Source organism: Otolemur garnettii, unplaced genomic scaffold (assembly GCF_000181295.1).
Source record: "Otolemur garnettii isolate 467f Iridium unplaced genomic scaffold, OtoGar3 scaffold00212, whole genome shotgun sequence".
NCBI lineage: Eukaryota > Metazoa > Chordata > Mammalia > Primates > Galagidae > Otolemur > Otolemur garnettii.
The window spans coordinates 284,450-301,353 of record NW_003852607.1 but is presented as its reverse complement, the minus strand read 5'-3'; the positions used below and the strand labels follow the sequence as shown (position 1 = coordinate 301,353).

Below are 16,904 nucleotides of genomic sequence, written 5' to 3'. Positions count from 1 at the left end.
AAGTTGAATTTTATATTTTAAGGAAACTATAAACAAGGAAGATATAATATTCATAAGCATTTAATTCATCAACTCACATATGCTTGAAATACACACAGTATAAATTGATGCATAGTTAAGGTATACATTGGCCATAAACTATTAGGTATTTACTAGACAAGAAAGGAATTTATCTCTCAAGCTTTCCAAATTTCCATTTTACATATTATATTTCCTTTTTATAGTGTAATTATTTGATAGTACTAAAATACAGATGATAGCAATACATACATAGGGAAAATGTCAAATTGTAGCCAAATGAAACTTTATTTACAAAATATCCATTACAAAATTTTATAAAATATTTATAAAATAGTGATGTATGTTGATATATACATATGACATATTTTAAAAAATAATATAATATTGTATCCACAATTCTCCCTACAACTTTCCAACTCTGCATTCAATGACCTCACCTCTGCTCCTTGATGTTGGCCAGGAAGGGACCATTTACATCAAAGTAATTGGCAATTGCTATGCATCAGGAATTTTTTCAACAATTTTTCCCAGAGAGCTGGTTTAGCAGCACACCACAAAGCTGATGCTTCAAGCACTCAGGTGCAGATTTCAAGTGATAGTATTTCCAGACAAAGTGCACAGTTAGCATTTGATGAAGAGTGAAGGGAATGTTGAGTCCAGACAGGGAGCTGAGGCACCATTTTGGACCTAACTTTTGAAACCTGGAATCTAATTTTTGCCTGTTGATTCAGTAATTTAATCCAAATCTATATTCAGAACTGAAGTGGCAGAGAATCAATCAAACCTATCAGGGAAAAGGTTGTTGGAAATAAAAAAAAATGTGTTAAATAACAATGGATCAGAGCGTGAGGGGCAAGGAAAAGTGAACCCAAACCCACCCTGGGGATTGTGCCCATGTGTCACAGGGGAGGGGACAGAGGGAGGGACAGTCAAAGGAAGTCAGCAAAGGGAGGGAGGGGAGCCCCAAGGTCTGGGGGGGGGCAGAGTCCTCTGGAGACATCTAGACCTCCCCCCGACCCTGATTGTATCTCATCTGCTTGACATTCTCAGCAGATGGTTTCCCAACTTCTGCCCCAGACTTTCTTACAGAACCTCTTGGGAGCCTGATAGTTGTTTCCAAGGCTCTCCCACTCTGGATGGTGCATTGTTCTCTCAGGACTTACCACCTGGCTGCATCTTGGTGTCTTCTCTGGCTGTGCTGAGCCTCAAACAGCAGAATCCCAAGGGCCACCAGGATCAAGCCAGCTATACCCATGCGGATGAGATTCTCCATGGTGTGATCCTGGGGATGAGATGGGGCTGAGGATTGTGAACAAGAGATCAGAGAACTCAAGGCAGACCAAAGTCACCAGGGTCCCTTGATGTTACCCCAGGACACCATCCTGCCTTGGACAGAGCCTGACCCTCTGTGCCCAGCCCCATACCTGACAGTGTCTCCTCACTCACCTGTCTCAAGGTCTGACTTGTTCTGTGAGAGGGTGGTGGTTTCAGCGGCTCCTGAGCATCAGATAAACAGGGGCAGGGTGAGGAGACCTGAACCAACTTTGTATGGGTTATAGTTTCTTATGTCACCCACTTCCCATGAGGTAACTTTGTAGGTCCTTAATGAATCCTTTCTCTACTGCATCAGAGTCCCCTCTGGTCCCATTGTTGGAATCTCCCAGTCCTCACATGTTATTTATATTCAGGTCCATTTTCTGTGTCACTGAGGCACACATGTGTCTGTGCCCCAAGATGTAGAAACTGTTTTCTCTGTAACACAGGACTAGTTGAGCCCCTGAATATTCCTTGTTAGTTTCAAGATATGAGACCATGTCAGTTAATTCATCTGGTGATGAGTCTTCACTTATCATCAGTAGCTGAGGATCCAGGCTCTGTGGATGGGGGATTGGTGCTCAGGGGCTCCTGAAGGTCAGGAGCACAAAGGGTGAATCCCTGGGGCTGCTTCCCCTTCTCCCCACCTCAGCCAGGTCACCTGGGGTCTCATCATCTACTTAAGCCCTTGTCAACTGATTCTTCCAATAGTTAGAAACACCTACAATGGGATGCATATGTGTGTGTGTTTGTAATGTATGCATATATTTTTTGCATATATATAAGCACACATGCCTGCACATGTGTACATATTAATAAAACATGTACACATGCAGATATGTTTTCCAAATAGTGGTGTCAAGTCAATGGATCATTATGCATGTTTCTGAATGCCCAGAGTGTGAATGCAGGTGAGTGGACCAAGAGCACACTGTAGGTACATACCAGTGAGCAGGGCTAGTGAGATGGATGGGAGTTTAAGCAGCAGACTGTGTATGCTGTGGATTGAGTCTCTTTGTCCCTTCTAAATCCATCTTTAAACTTAACCCCAGTGCAACAGCACTAACAGGTGGGGCCTTAGGTGATGACTGTGTCCTGCACTGTGTCCTCATAAAGGGATTAGGGCCCTATAAAAGGGCAGGAGGGAACCAGCCAGGCTGCCTTCCGGCCTTTCTGTCCCTTCTGCCATGTGAGAATATAGAACTCTTCTGTGGAGGACCCACCATTCGAGGTCACCCTGGAAGCAGACACCAGGCCCTCACTAGACACTGAAACTTCTGATGTCTTAATCTTGGGGAAATGAGTTTCTATTATTTATCAGTCATCCCTGCTTCAGGGATGCAGGCACTATAGCTGCAGACACAGAATAAGACTATGTGTAGGTACACACATACATGTAAAATGTATGACATAGGTAACACTGTAGGTCTGTGGATGTAGATGTGTGTGCATAGAGAGAGAGGGAGACAGACACAGAAACCCAGAGAGACCAACAGGAGACAGGAGGCAGGTCCACCTGGACAGTGTCATAGCAAAGGTCCCTTGTGGAGATGGCATTTAAACTGGTGCCTGAGGCAGGAGCAGAGCCCAGAGAGGAGCAGGTGAAGACCCTTCTCTCTTCCTGAGCCTTCTGCTCTCACTGTCCTCTCCCTCTTGGTGTCTCACACACTCTATGTTTCTGCCCTGAGTCCTAGGCTCTCCTTACCCCATCATCCCCTAGAGGCTCAGCTGGGGACCTGTTTCAGGCTCTTCTCACCTAAGATCAGGAGCTCCAAGGCATCACTGGGTTCCGACCACACACAGGGTTTCTTCCTGTGATAGACATAGCATCTGAACATCCACTTGTGCCCAGGGGTCACAGGGCCCACAGAGAACAGGGCCTCAGACTGCCTATGGGAGTGTCCATGTAGCCCAAAATGCCAGGAGAGATTGTGTTCTCCTTCTTGAGTCAGAATGAACATATTGAATGAACATTCCAGCTTTGAGGCATATTGGAGGGTCACCTGCCTTCCTGAGGCCACCACAGGGCTTGGCAGGGCTGAGAGGACAGGTTTGATGTAGGCTCCTAGGATAGAAGGATGCATCTGTGTTAATTGGGGCTCACACCTCCCACATCTACCCAGAGCTGGGCTAGGAGAAGGAGACACTTATGAAAGCAGACCTCCTTCCTGAGGGCAGAGCCCGGAGCTGGGACCGCTGAGTGTCCTCTCACCTGTCACCACCAGCTCCAGGGGGTCACTGGGCTCTGACTGTCCAGCAGGGCTGTAATAGCAACAGCGATATCACCCTGCATGGTGCTTTGCAATGGATGGGATATGGAAGTTGGCCTTGTTTCTCGACTCCTGTGTGCTCTGCATGTTTGAATGCACTGATCTTCTCTCTCTCACCAGATAGTACTCCTGAGCATCTGGGGTCCCCTGACACCACATGATCACAGAGCTCCCCTGACTTATCACAGAGTCTGGCTCAGCCCAGAGGATGGGTTTGGGGAGGATCTCTGGAAGGAAATCAGAGGCTTGGTCCCAAGACATCCCCATCCCTCAGATCCCAGCTCTCACCCCAGGACCCTCCGGATGTCCCCCTCAGTCAGCCCAGAACTGCTGTTCCCCATCCCCAGCTTCCCAGGGGTGTCCCCTTGTCCCCAGTCAGAAGGAGGGTCCTGGGACAGCTGAGGACAAACTCACCTGCCTGCACGTGGATCCTGGGGCCCAAACTCAGCCCTGGAAGAAAGATTCCATGAGAGATTTGTCCCTTGAAGACTGAACACATCCCCTCTTCCCCAGGAGCCTCCTGAGTCCCCAGGGTCTCCTGAGAGCAGAGTCTGGGTGTGGGGAGGGTGCTCCCTCCCAGACCAGGGGGTCTCCTGCCCCTCTGCACATCTCACCAAGGTAGAGCATTGTTATGAAAGTGCAGGTCATGGCGTCTCCTCCCAGTGGCCCAGGCTGTGCAGATGGCAGAGACCACAGTGCCTGCACCACACATAGACATACAGGGTGTGGCCACTTGAAGGCTGGAGCTTTCCTGATATAGAGTTGTTACATCAGTGGCCCTGGGAAGGGGAACTTCCCTCTACCCAGAAACCTAATTCTCATTTCCCCAGGTCAGGGGCTGGAGTGAGCACCAGGCTTTCTCCAGACACGTCAGACAGAAGTGGGTTCTCCCTGACCCCCAGCCACTGCCTCCTCCGTCCTCATCACATTGAGAGTCAGGACACAACAGCAAAGAGACCCGGTGCCTCATGTGCCTCATGCCTCCCCCAGGTGAAGGTGAGGAGGACCTCTGCCCCTCTTTGAGCCTCCCTGGGCTCTCCTCCCTCCTTTAGCCTGTCCTTCAGCACAGTGTGGTGGTGTCCTTGCCGTAGCCAGTCTCACCTGCCCTGGAGATACTTCAGGGAAAGGCAGGTCTGTGCCTTGACTGACTCAGAGCAGCAGAGACCCGTGAACATGTGATGGTGCAGCTCATGGTGAGCTCGCTGTGTGACCAGGAGCACACGGGGGACACACAGAAGAAAGGGAAGAAAATACGAATCTTCCTGCTCTGGAATGTGGGTTTTGATTCTACCAAACAACTCCTTTGATGAACTTCCCAGTTCTTTTCAGTGGCAGCTTCCACCCCCATCTTCCTGGATACAGCCCTTGACTCATTTCTGCCTCCTTGGTTCCCCTATTTCCTTTCTTAGAACTCTTCCCCCTTATCCTGGGGTCCTGTCTTCAAGATTTAGGGACAATGAGTGGCATAGCACTACAGTTTTGAGGGAAAGGCTGATCTCCATTTAAATATCCACGTACTGTTCCTGCCATGGGACCCTGAGCATTATCGCCCTCTCCTGTGCACCCACAAGCCCACATGCACACATATGTGAGGGCTCAGTGTAATCAGAACCTACATTCTCTAAAGGAAGAGGATGGGTGAATCCTTGTTCATGCTTATATACTCTTGCCAGTTCCACTTAATATAGCACTGGAAGTCCTAGGCAGAGCAATTAGGCAAGAAAAAGACATGAAAATACATCCCAATTGAAGAAGCAGAAGTAATATTGTCTATGCTTGCTAGGAACATGATTTTATATATAGAAACCCTAAAAGCTGTTAGAGCTAACATAATAATTTAGTAATGTTGCAGGATACAGATCCATAGTATTTCTATGCACAAACAATAAACTATCCAAAAAGTAATCAAGCAAAAAATCCATTTAAAATAGCTCCAAACAAGTATGTGGAAGTAAATTTAGCCAAATGGAGTATTACCTCAGGTAATACCAAATTTTTATGCTGAAAACTGTAAAATATTGATGAATGAAATTAAGGAATACAGAAATAAATGGAAATATAGCTAATGTTCATGGATTGGGATAATTAATATTGTTAAAATGTCTATACTTGCAAAAGCAGTTTACAAACTCAAGTCAATCCTCATTAAGATTCCAATGACATTTTTCTTTTTTCTTTTTTTTTTTTTGAGACAGAGCCTCAAGTTGTCCCCCTGGGTAGAGTGCTCTGGCATCACAGCTCACAGCAACCTCCAACTCCTGGGCTCAAGCGAGTCTCCTGCCTCTGCCTCCCAAGTAGCTGGGACCACAGGCGCCCACCACAATGCCTGGCTATTTTTTGGTTGCATCTGTCATTGTTGTTTTGGTGGGCCCGAGTTGGATTCAAACCTGCCACCTTAGGTTCATTACTTTAAATATGCATACAAGAATAGAAATTTAAGAGGTTTCAAACCTAAGTCTTATAAACTGAGAGCAAACAACTTTTTTGTTTTAGCTCGATTCCCTTTTCATTATAATCAACTTAATCACATACAAAATTCTTTCTAAATTCTCCTTCACAAACCTTCATGATTTATACACATAATCTTTGAGCATTGTAAAATTCCTTGTTTTTGTCTTAAATCTTCTTTCTTAAAACCACCAGTCACATTAAGGCAAAAAGTTTTCATACAAAATTCTTTCCTGTACAAAATTATTCTCTTTTCTTTTATCCTTTCTTACCAAAAGTACATCTTCATACCCATGTCTTTCTACACATCTCTCTCTCCCCTACTTACTGGTTCTTTGTATTTTTAACTTCAAACTTAGAAAAAAGAAAAAGAAGGTTGTATACAAAGTCTCAGTCAAGCTTCTCGAAAAGCCTGTGATGTTAAAGGAGTTAAGGTGTTTAACTTAACCTGAAGATTCTGACTGAACAGTGGGGCAGGGAAATTAAACTTGATCTCCTAATGCCAGAGAAGTTGTGGAATACATAGCGGGTTATGTTTTACCTTCTACTTCAGAGATGGAGTTGCAAAAGCAGGTCCGTTGTCAGAGCCTATGTAAAGAGGCAGGTCACATTTAGGGATGATTTCTCTAAAACACTTGTTAAAGAAAACCCAAAATGTGTGACTTCTTTGGCCTTTTCACTTCAAGGAGGAAAAGTTTTGACCCACCCTGAGTTATACCAACAGATACTTATTTCTTCTGCTTGGAGGCATTTCAGTAAAGTCCACTTGAATGTTTTCAAAGGGTGTAGTTCTTACACTTTGAATACCTGGTGGCAAATGCGAACCTTATTTGGCATTAAATTGGCTACAGGTGACACATCTTTGACTTACTGTTTTTGCCAGGCTTGCCAGATGCTTTATATAGAAATACTTTCCTAGTAGTTGTTCCAGAGCGGAGTGTCCCAGATGGGTGGTCTCATGCACAGCCTGCACTACAGTAGTTCCCAATAACTCTGGCACAACTATGCTTCCATCTGGTAAACGCATCCAACTATCATCTATGGCAAATGCGTGCTCTTGTACTAACTTGTCCAATTCTTTTTTGCTGTATACTGGTGTTATGTGTGGGACCCAAGGTAGTAGGGCTGCAAATACACATTGGCTCGCTGCTACCCAGCATGCTTCTGCATCAGTTTTAGTATTCTTTAAAATAACATGTCCTTGCCTCTTTTGGGGTCCTTTGCCACCTTGCTAGGTTTCTACACATCCTTCAATAAGTTTAATGTTTCTTGGTGATACTTTACTTGTTCTGTAGCTGATTTTAATAGTCCTTTTTCTCTCTACAGTGCACCGTGCACATGCAGGGTTAAAAGGCATACTTCGGATCAGTATAAATGTTGACTGTCTTGTCTTTACTTAATTCCAGAGCCCCAGTGAGTGCTATAATTTCTGCCTTTTGGGCCGATGTCCCAGGCAGGAGTCCTTGAGCTTCTATTACTTCACTGTCCATAACTACTGCATATCCTGCCTTTCAATGACCAAAAGCATCTATAAAACTGCTATCACCCACAAATAAAGTCCAATCAGGTTTTGTCTAGAAGTTAGTTTATCAGCTTCTTATACAAGTAGGGCTGTTGCTGCTAGAGCCCTTAGACACAGCAGCCAGCTTCTAGCTACTCCATCTAATTGTTTAGACAAGCATCCAACAGGGCGAGCCCATGAACCCCAGGTCTGTGTTAAAACTCCCACTGCCATCTTTTCTCTCTCTGAGACATACAGAGGGAAAGGTTCAGTTAAGTCCGGGAGGCCAAGTGCTGGGGTTGTCATTAGCTTTTTTTAATGGATTGGAATTTTTTCCTGGGGAGTCCTCTTACACTAGGGGCTACTCCCACCCTGCTGTGATTTCATTCAAGGGCTTAGCAAGCACAACAAAATTCAGGATCTATAGGTAATAGAAGCTGGTTGCCCCTAAAAATTCTCAAAACCGCCACCTGGCCTTGAGAATAGGCAGGTTATAATTGACTTGCTTTCTTTCTAGACCTAAGCTCCTCTGGCCTTTTGCTATGGTGAATCCTAGATATCATACTTGTTATTGTCATAGCTATGCCTTCTTTCTGGAAATTTTATATCTACAGTTCTCTAAATGTTTTAACAATATATCTGTTCCTTGAGCACATACTTTTCTAGTCTCATGGCCTAGTAGTAACTAATCCGCATATTGCAGTAAGGTACACTGTAGCTGTTGTGCAGGAAAGGTTGACAGGTCCCTGGCCAGTGCGTCCCCAAATATTGTAGGGGAGTTTTTGAACCCTTGTGGCAACCAAGTCCAAGTATGCTGTTGAACAACTCTGTTTTGGGAGACTTCCCACTGGAAGCCAAAATATCACTCGGATAGTAAAGAAGGCATCTTTCAAATCTAAACAAGTGAACCAAGCAACCTCTGCTGATACCAAGCTAAGAAGAATGCACGGGTTTGGCACTGTCAGGTGCAGAGTTATAGTAGCGTGATTAACTAGTCTTAAATCCTGCACAGGGTGACACTCTAGGTCCCTGATTTTGGTATTGGCATAAGAGGGTGTTCCATTGTGACTGGCAGGGTCAATTTTATATGACCTTAGTCTGTTTAAAGAAGCCGGAATTCCTCCCAGTGCTGCCCTTAGCATTAGATACTGCCTTTGTCTGATAGTTTATGCCCTGTCTTCAGTCCCACATATGCAGTTCCTGGTTTATGGCCAGTCCAGGGGGTTTGTTTTCTGCCCATACCTTAGGCCACTTAGCAATTAACTCTGACTCTAAGTTTTCTTGTTTTGTCCTCATGAATAATCTCCATTCTTCTTTGTGGGGCATAGTTACAGTTAACAATAGGTGTGGTGAAGGAACCTTGAGATCAGCAGTTCTCTTGTTGGTAAATGTTATCATGGCCTTATTTGTATTTTAGGTGGATCCTCTGGATTAGGATTTACTAGTACTTGGCCTTTTAGTTTGTCACTATGTCTTTTAATCTTTTGTTCTTCTGTTTTAGCTACCATTGCAAGTACCACCTGTCCTCTCAGCCACAGGGGTAGCTCTAACACTAGTGTCTGCCAAGTGTCTACGTATGGAAACTGATCAAGGTATCCAGGCTTACCAGTCACTACTCTCTATACCTTCTTTACTAGAATTACATCTAAACTCCCTTCTGATGTCCAGCCTACTCCAAAGGATGGCCATTCTAACTCACAAAGCTTCTCAACCTTTTAGGAGTTATAGTAACTCCATAGTTACCTACAAAGCTTTTTTATTTTTTTATTTTTAAATTCTAAACCATTAACCCTAGGGGAGTTTCCTTAGATGCTGCAGAATCCATTCCTGTGGCACAGACAAAGGGGGGTGGCTTGAAGATCTCTCAGGCTCCCTCCTGGCCACGCCTCTCACAAGGCTTTACAGAGCATCTTAGCTAAGGTGCACTTCTATGAGCCCTGGGCCTGGTTGCCCCTGACCAGCAAGTCACCATTATGCCTTATGACATCTCCACAAAACTGCAAGTTAGGGCCCAATTGAGTTCCATATCTGTGACCAGTCATGGAGTTATATAGTCACTCACTCTTTCACACACCACTTATTCACAGAGGCTAAGCAATTCCTTCCAATCCCTTTTACTCTTGCTGAGGCCCTCCGCCTTGTGGAGGTCAGTCCCTCTTCCTGTTTCTTTTACCCCTCTTACTGAGGCCCCTGCCTCGGGGAGGTCAATTTGCCTCTCTGAGGCCCCCTGCTTCATGGAAGTCAATTCCTTTTCCTGTCCCTTTTTACTGAGGCTCCCGCCTCAAGAAGGTGATCAAGCTCCTCTTGCATTCTCAAGAGTGGCCTTTACTGGTATTATACCCCTTTTTAATCTAGTTCTTACTAGATTGAAAGTTCAGACATGCCCTTCCCCTGTATGTTCGTTCCTCTGCTGGTGAGTTGCTGCCACAGAAGAACACAATAGGATCTCCCCGCCACTCTGCCAAGGCCCTGCTCCATGTAATCAGCAGGGAGTGTTCTTTGGGAATAGCATAAGTCAGGGTACCAGGGACTACCCCAAGTGGTGCTGCTCCTGGCATGGAGAAGCCCCCAGAGTCTCTCGGTCCCAATTGGCCTGCTCATCTTCTAGGTCAGGGAATCAGAAATGCTGCAGAAAAATGGTGAATTAAAACTGATAGACACTTCAAAAATATAGAGGAAGGAACCTTTAATTGTGGGTGAGAACTTAGGTACATCGAGGCATAAAATGCTGAGTTCTGGAGAACAGTTTTTTCCCAAACTCTTTCATACTATTTTTGTTCTTCAGTTCAATATCAGCTACATAATTATGGCTACAGATGTTAGAAACCAGGGTATTGCATATACACCTAGTAGAGGAATTATAGGATCAAATGACAGGTCTTCTTTTAGATCCCTGAGTGTTCTCCAAACTTCTTTCCAAAAGGAACATATTAGGTTACATTTCCACCAGCAGTGCAGAAGTGTTCCCTTTATTCTGCATCCATGCTAACATCTATAATTTGGGAATATCCAAAAGACCAAAAATCACTTTACAACAAAGATATTTGCACCATATTGTTCATTGCAGCTCAATTCATAATAGCCAAGTCATGGAAGAAGCCTGAGTGCTCATCAACCCATGAATGGATTAATGAATTGTGGTATATGTATACCATGGAATATTATGCAGCCTTAAAAAAGATGGAGACTTTACCTCTTTTATGTTTACATGGAGGAGCTGAAAGTATCTCAAGAATGGAAGAAAAAGTATCCAATGTACTCAGTACTATTACGAAACCAATTTACACTTACTTACACTTTCATATGAAAGATAAATCACAACTATAGCCCAAGATGAAGGAGGGAAGTGAAGGGGGATGGGAGGGGAGAGATTTGATGGAGGGAGGGTAAATGGTGGGACTACACCTATGGTGCATATTGCAAAGGCACGTGTCTAACTATTAAGTATAGAGTATAAATGTCTTAACACAATAATTAAGTAAATGAGGTGAAGGATATATTAACTAGTTTGATATAAGCATTCCAGATTGTATATAAAATCAGCACATTGTACCCCATAAATGCATTAATGTATACATGAAAAAAAAAAAAAGAAACCAGGGTATTGTTATTACAGACTCTTTTTTTTGTTTGTTTGTTTGTTTTTTTGCTTTTCAAGATTATTTCAGCTCAGTGTAAAGTTTGTTCTTTTTTTTTTTTTTTGACACAGAGTCTCACTTTGTCACCCTTGGTAGAGGGCCATGGTGTCACAGTTTACAGCAACCTCCAGCTCTTGGGCTTAGGCAATTCTCTGGTGATGCAAAGCCCCTGCATGCACCTGAACACAGTAGGTGCTCAGTTACTGATGTCATTCCTCACTCCTGAAGTCACTTGGGTCCAAGGCCTGGACAAGCTCCTGGAGGTTCTGATTGGGGTGTCAGTGACCTTCATCCTGCTGCTCTTCCTTGCCCTTTTCTTCCTCCTCCATCACCAACATCAAGGCAAACACAGGTCATTGGGTGAGTAGGGAACAGGCGACCCAGGGTAGGCTCAGGCACCAACCACAGGGAGACAAACAGATGGGGAGGGTCAATGTAGAAAAGTGGCTCCAGTGTTTCTACACCAGGACTCTCTGGGAAGATCGGACACAGCTCACACACCTGGGTTTAAACATCTGCTGAGCTGATCAAGTTCCTCCTGAGGAAGGAGATATAATTATACTTCTTAGTGATCCTGAGAAAGCATCAGGCAGCTGCAGAAGAACTTCTCCTCTAAAGATAAGAACAAACTTTATGGGCAGTGCCTGTGGCCCAGTGAGTAGGGTGCTGGCCCCATATACTGGGCATGACAGGTTTGATCCCAGCCCTGGCCAAACTGCAACAAAAAAATAGCCGGACATTGTGGCTGGCGCCTATAGTCCCAGCTACTTGGGAGGCTGAGGCCCACTGCCTGTCCTTCTCCCAAGGTGTGCCCAGGAAGCCCTCCCTCTTCACTTCTGTCCTGGCCCCTGAATAGAACCTGACCCTCCAGTGTTGGTGTGATGTTGGCTATGACAGATTTGATCTGTCCCAGGAGAGTTCTGGGCTGGGATGGGGTGAGGAGATCTGAAAAAGTGTCAGCCAGGGGCTCACCCCTCAGAGGGAAGGAGGCCAACAGGGGCCTTTCAGGTGCCCCACCCTCTCCCTCATCACCTGCATTCAGAATAAGACAGGTGGGTAGAGAGGGTCTTGAAGAGGCCACAGGGCAGATGTAAAAGGATAGTTTGGGTGAGGGTGGGAGCTCCATGGGTAGCCACACCCCTCCCCCCTCTCTGTGCTCATTTTCAGGACCCTCTGTGCACCCCAGCCCCCCACCCACAGAGCCAACCTCAACCTCAACAGCTGATGAGTCCCAGGGATGTCTTGGCTCAGAAAATGCACAGTCCTCCTCCCCCACATCCACCAGGGAAGCCTCAGCCCTTCACCCTCCTCTTGATCTTACTCCAGGACCCTCTGCACCCCAGCCCCCCAACCATAGGGCCCACCTCAGCACCTGGTAGGTCACTGCAGTATCTTGTCTCAGAGGGAGCAAGGCCTCCCCCAGGGCAGTTCTGAGTCTCTCCGGATCTCCCTCCCCTTGAATGCTCAAGGGTGGGCTATAATGAAGGGGCTGGGCAGAAATGCAGGGGAACCTCAGGCTCACAGGGGTTGAGGCTGTCTGGTGAAGAGTGGGGGTCCAGGCAGGGGAGAGGTAGTGCCCAGACTGGGGAAGGTGCTATCTTCACTAGGGACTAGACAGCCCCAGTCCCTCAGCTCCCCATCCTGACCAAGGAGGCCTGAGGATCATCCCTCACTTCACAGTATCAGGCCTTAAGGTGGTGAGTGAGGGGCTCTGAGTTGGAAGGTGGGAGGCCCAAGGGAGACAGAGCTGAGTTATGCCATTCATTCAGGCTACTCTGGGGACAGGGACATGGGCAAACCCTTCCCCACTGTGAGCCTCAGTTTCTCCAGATGTGAAGGGGAGAGGCCTGACCCAGAGGGCAAAACTCCCTCCAGGTCTGGCTCCTGCTATGACCTGTTGGGAGAGGAGACAGGACATTGTGGTGGGCGCCTGTAATCCCAGGTGAAGTGTTTAGGAGCAGGCCTTGCAGTGGCCCATCCCACCTGCTACAGTGACAAGGCCCTGTGCAGGATGGTGAGCAGGGCTGCAGTTTCAGGTGTGCAGGCTCTGTCCCTTCAGCTAAGGGTCAGCTCTGGGGAAGAGCTTCTGGGGTCACTTCCAGGTCTGCTGCCTCCTGGCTGGGTGCCCTGGGCCAAGCAAGTCACCTCTCTGGACCTCATTTTCCTCCTTTATGAAATGGGGAGAGAGGGGATCCCATGTTGCATGACAGTTAAAGGCTGGAGGTGGTGATGCAAAGCAGGATCTGGTTCCTGTCAACTTCTCAGTGTCCTTTCCTGGCCCTGTGGGTTGCATTGTTTCTCACATTCAGGGTCTCTGCCCCCAGGAGCTTTTGTTCCCTCACCCAACCCTACCACTTTTGGCTCCTTGGGGTCCCCAAAATGAATGGGGTAGGATGAAACCTCCTCACCTGGAACCAGGAGCTCCAGGGGGTAACTGGGCTCTGACAGTTGTCTCCTGAGGCCACCACAGAGCTCAGATGGGCTGAGAGGATGGATTTGCCAAAAAATTTTAAGAGAGAAGAAGGCAGCCATATTAAATGAAGCTCACATCTCCCACCTCATCCCAGGGCTGGGGTGTCAGAGGGAGACACCCCTGAAAGCAGACCCCCTTCCTGAGGACAGAGCCTGGGGGTGGGACCCCTGAGTATCCCCTCACCTGTCATCACCAGCTCTAGAAGGGTCACCGTGGTCTGACAACCCAGCAGGGCTGTAATCGCAGCAGTGATACCACCCTGCATAGTGCTTTGTCATGAATGGGATGAGGAACTTGGCCTTGTTTCCAGGCTCTAGTGGTTTCCATCTGTCCTAGAAGCTTTGCTCTCTATATAGCTGGTACTCCTGGGGATCCAGGATCCCCTTACACGAAATGGTCACACAGCTCCCCTGAGTTATCAGAGTCTGACTCAGCCCAGAGGGTGGGTTTGGGTATGGGCCCTGGAAGAAAATCAGAGGCTGGGTCCTAAGACATTCCTATCCCTTTGATCTCAGCTCTCATCCTGGGACCCTCCAGACATCCCCCACAGTCAGCCCAGAGATGCTGTTTCCCATCCCCAGCTTCCCAGGGATATCCCCTTGTCCCCAGTCAGGAGGAGGAACCTGGGATAGCTGTAGATAGACTCCTGGTTGCACATGGATCCTGGGGCCCAGACTCAGCCCTGGAAGAGAGTCCCCTGTGAGATATTTGTTCCTTGAAGGCTAAGCACATCCCCCCTTCACTGGGAGCCTCCTGCAACCCTGGGGTTTCCTGATAGAGCACAGCCTAGCTGTGGGGAGGGTGGATGAGTCCTTCCCAGACCAGGGTATCTCCTGCCCCTTCTCACATCTCACTGAGGCAGAGCAGGGCTGTGAGGGTGGGGATCATGGCTGTGCAGATGAAGGAGACCATGGTGCCCTCAGGATGGACATGTAGGGTGTGGCCACTCAGAGGCTGGCTCCTTTCCATCATGAGTTGTCCCATCAGTAGCCCCAGAGGAAGGGGAAATTTCTAAGAGCCTAGTTCTGGTTTCTCCATAGCTTCAGTGGTGGTGCCCACTGAAGGGCTGGTGGCTTTCTGAAGGTATTTCAGACAGAAATGGGGTTTTCTCAGATCTCTGACCCCTGTCCTTTCTGGTCTTAACTCCTTCTTGCACAAGCACCAACTCATGTTTATGGAGTTGTGCCAAGTGCCTGACTATGGAAATACATCCCCAACAAAATAGAGTGAAACCCTGAATTTGCAGAGCTCAGATTATCATAAACATATTTCCAATGTGGCAGTTTCTTACTACTATGCTAAGAAATCACTACAAGCTTAGAGGCTGAAGACAATGCAGATCTACTACCTTGAAGTTCTGGGTGTCGGAGTCTGAAATACATCCCCCTGGGCTGCCATTGTTTTGTCTTCAGGGCTGTGTCCCTTCTGGAGCCTCCAGGGAGGATCCTTTCTCTCACCTTTTTCAGCATCTGCAGGCTGCCTGCATCACTGTCATCCCTCCATCCTCAGCGGCAGCAATCCTGTGATTCCAGGCCCCACTTGCATCTCCTCTCTCACCTTCTGATTCTCTCTTTATAAACCCTCCTATGTAGTGATGCAAGAACCATGAGTTGTTGACTCACCCAGATAATCCATGATAATTTCCCTATCCCAGGACCCTTAGCTTACCATTTTCAGAGTCCCTTTTACCACCTAAGCACCATGGTCACAGGTTCTGAGGATCAGGACATAGACATCATTGGGAGGTCATCGTTCTGCCTACCATGTGACTTCACAAACTCCTTTAGCCAAATTTTGTATAATCCACTTTTGTTTGGTGATGGGAGTAGCTGGATTTACACAGTTGGATGTTTTGGTTGGTCAATTCACACTCAGTTTATGATGGGAAGCTCATGACTGCCTGCTCAACCCAAGTGTTCAGTCTCTACTGTAGCTCAATAGCAGTCCAGGAGCTGTGTCAATAATTAAGAATCACCTCTGCAGAAATGGCACAGTGTAACTTCAGAATCTTAAATGTCTCTGTTGTCAATTCATCTATAGCTTTCTGCTAAAGGCTCTATGTAGGAACCTCAGATGCTTCAGATGTTTCAGACACCAACCATTTCACCTGCTGGTTACAGAGCTCAGGCTGTCTGCTGCCTGAACTTGTTGCAAAGAGTTTTTCATTCTGGGTCACACTTGAGACTAGCAGACTTTCAAGGTACTTAATAGATGGGTTGAGGTAGCATATGCAAGGGACTGGCATTTTCTCTTATGAGGATGAGGTCAGGTGTAGTGACCTGTTTTCACCTTGAATGGACTACCTTATCATGCCTCAGGCAGATGGACTCCTAGAAATTTTACTGAGACAGCAAAAACCTAAATTTGGAGGGTGACTTATTTCTACCCTCTGGAAAACACAGTCTCACAGACTGTCTCGAGTATTTGCTACTTCCTATTGAATAAGCCCAGTCAGTGATTCATTGATGTGAAGGACCCATATGATGCCCCGTGCAATGGAGAGGTAATCATGATTGATGCACATCAGACGTCAATGGAGGGCTGCAGACCTGAAGGAGGACAGTGGAGATGCATTGCTGACTCTAAGCCTTTACAAATAGACACATAGAAAACACACTTTTCCCAATTTAGCAGCTACACACAAGTGCCAGGGGACATGTGGATTTTCTTCAGTAATGAAGCCTTAGCAAGAAATTGAGTCTTCTCAGCTGAAATTGAAATCCCTATCTGACTTAAAAGAATCCATTGCCATTCTCCAAAATCCATCTGTTTTCCACACAGGTCAAATAAGGAAATGGAATAAGCAAGTGGAAGTCCTTACACTTTCTCCAGATATATGGGATTACTTTGGTTTTGCTATTCTTTTGGGGGGATGCTTTTCCAGTGCCTTCCACCTAGCCTTTCCTGTCATCATATCTCTCATTCCATGACTCAGGGAACCAGCACCAGTTTCTGGAGATGTCTTAACTCTTTGAACATCCAGAACCATGGAAGCAACTGCAGGCCAGTTCAAAGACCCAAGACATTGATCACCCAATCTCCATAAGCCTCCACACTGACTGGCCACCTCCAGGAACCCTGGTAGTTCTGGAATCTCCATGAGTGATAGGCTATTTCACTAAATGGTGAGCTGAACAATGACTATTTTAGTTTAAAAAAGAAATCCACTGAACAAAACATGTCACTGTGTTACCAATAAATAAGATTATGATTTCCAGGACTTTCAAAGAATTGGCTAA

At 46.4% G+C, this 16,904-nt stretch overlaps 1 pseudogene; it reads right to left on the bottom strand.

Annotated features, from left to right (window-relative positions):
- Positions 1 to 1,104: 1,104 nt before the first annotated feature.
- LOC100962741 lies at positions 1,105 to 4,253 on the bottom strand (annotated as a pseudogene).
- Positions 4,254 to 16,904: the final 12,651 nt, after the last annotated feature.